The sequence below is a fragment of the Schistocerca serialis genome, unplaced genomic scaffold (genome assembly GCF_023864345.2).
Source record: "Schistocerca serialis cubense isolate TAMUIC-IGC-003099 unplaced genomic scaffold, iqSchSeri2.2 HiC_scaffold_1232, whole genome shotgun sequence".
Classification (NCBI taxonomy): domain Eukaryota; kingdom Metazoa; phylum Arthropoda; class Insecta; order Orthoptera; family Acrididae; genus Schistocerca; species Schistocerca serialis.
This window is the reverse complement of record NW_026047439.1, coordinates 12,501-15,000: the sequence shown is the minus strand read 5'-3', so window position 1 is coordinate 15,000 and position 2,500 is coordinate 12,501.

Genomic DNA, 2,500 nt, shown 5'->3' with positions numbered 1-2,500 from the left:
GTCCCACCCAGCCACCGCCGCGTATCGCCTCACACCCAGATCCCCTTTCGCGTTCGTGGGCATGGTGGGTCCCCTTTCACGTTCGTGGGCATGGTGGGTATCCCTGAAACAACCGGTTAATAGCTCGACCGATCGTCGCCAACACTGATTCACCTCTAGCGAGAACAACCGCACCACAACGGGTTACCTGTTGTTCATTTGCGTAACGTCACCAGCAAACGTAGACGTCCATCGCCATTTGCAACGAGTATTGCATGCCTGTGTCAGGTGTCACAACACACTACGTCTGCCCACATAGACGCAACAACATGTGCACGCCTCGAGAACACGTGGAAGGTAGCCCCCGTACGTATGCGGTGTCCATTGCGCGAACGACTGTCAGCCGGCCTCTGCAGGATGTCGCAGATGTGGAACGCGGTGCAACATGCTATCACGGTGTGTGAGAAGAGACGACTACGTCCGAATACACGCTCCACTACATCAACAGACTGCTCATGCTGATCGCCATCCAGGGCGTCCGTTCCTCCCACACGTCTGAATGGCGTACCACACTGCAATCCAGCTCTTATAGGGAGACGACACGTAGCTGCGTGCACAATATTTGGACTGTATGGTCTGCCGTTGCTAGGCGCAGTCGTCGTACGGTCACACATGTGCCACGATGTATCATTCAGTACATACGGACCAATGTGCAGTACAGTTTGTGGGTTTTGCGTACATCGGCGGACAGGTGACAGGCCGTACCACAACGTAGGCTGAGTACGTCGGCATGCGAAGGGCATTGAACATGCAAACTTCTCAACGACCAGCTTGCGAAGGCAGGGGGGAAGGGGGGGGGGCATGTACGTCCTGCTGCTATCCACATTACAGTGTATAGCAGGAGCATGTGGAAAGTCAGCAACACCTGCAAGGTGTTTAACATGACGCGATACACAGGGGACCGGGCAGTGCGAATAGCGAACTATATTGCGAGGGTTGCGGTTAGGCAACACTACACTAATTTAACGAGTTGCATAACAATTACAGAGCAGGTTCAGCGACAACGTGCGTCAGGTTAAGGCGCAATATAGGTTAGGTTGAGGCACAATATAGGTTAGGTTAAGGCACAACATGGGTTACGTTAAGGCACAAATTGGGTTACGTTAAGGCACAACATGGGTTACGTTAAGGCACAACATGGGTTACGTTAAGGCACAAATTAGGTTACGTTAAGGCACAAATTAGGTTACGTTAAGGCACAAATTAGGTTACGTTAAGGCACAAATTAGGTTACGTTAAGGCACAAATTAGGTTACGTTAAGGCACAAATTAGGTTACGTTAAGGCACAAATTAGGTTACGTTAAGGCACAAATTAGGTTACGTTAAGGCACAAATTAGGTTACGTTAAGGCACAAATTAGGTTACGTTAAGGCACAAATTAGGTTACGTTAAGGCACAAATTAGGTTACGTTAAGGCACAAATTAGGTTACGTTAAGGCACAAATTAGGTTACGTTAAGGCACAAATTAGGTTACGTTAAGGCACAAATTAGGTTACGTTAAGGCACAAATTAGGTTACGTTAAGGCACAAATTAGGTTACGTTAAGGCACAAATTAGGTTACGTTAAGGCACAAATTAGGTTACGTTAAGGCACAAATTAGGTTACGTTAAGGTACAATATGGGTTAGGTTAAGGTACAATATGGGTTAGGTTAAGGTACAATATGGGTTAGGTTAAGGTACAATATGGGTTAGGTTAAGGTACAATATGGGTTAGGTTAAGGCACAACGTAGGTTAGGTTAAGGCACAACGTAGGTTAGGTTAAGGCACAACATAGGTTAGGTTAAGGCACAACATAGGTTAGGTTAAGGCACAACATAGGTTAGGTTAAGGCACAACATAGGTTAGGTTAAGGCACAACATAGGTTAGGTTAAGGCACAACATAGGTTAGGTTAAGGCACAACATAGGTTAGGTTAAGGCACAACATAGGTTAGGTTAAGGCACAACATAGGTTAGGTTAAGGCACAACGTAGGTTAGGTTAAGGCACAACGTAGGTTAGGTTAAGGCACAACGTAGGTTAGGTTAAGGCACAACGTAGGTTAGGTTAAGGCACAACGTAGGTTAGGTTAAGGCACAACGTAGGTTAGGTTAAGGCACAACGTAGGTTAGGTTAAGGCACAACGTAGGTTAGGTTAAGGCACAACGTAGGTTAGGTTAAGGCACAACGTAGGTTAGGTTAAGGCACAACGTAGGTTAGGTTAAGGCACAACGTAGGTTAGGTTAAGGCACAACGTAGGTTAGGTTAAGGCACAACGTAGGTTAGGTTAAGGCACAACGTAGGTTAGGTTAAGGCACAACGTAGGTTAGGTTAAGGCACAACGTAGGTTAGGTTAAGGCACAACGTAGGTTAGGTTAAGGCACAACGTAGGTTAGGTTAAGGCACAACGTAGGTTAGGTTAAGGCACAACGTAGGTTAGGTTAAGGCACAACGTAGGTTAGGTTAAGGCACAACATAG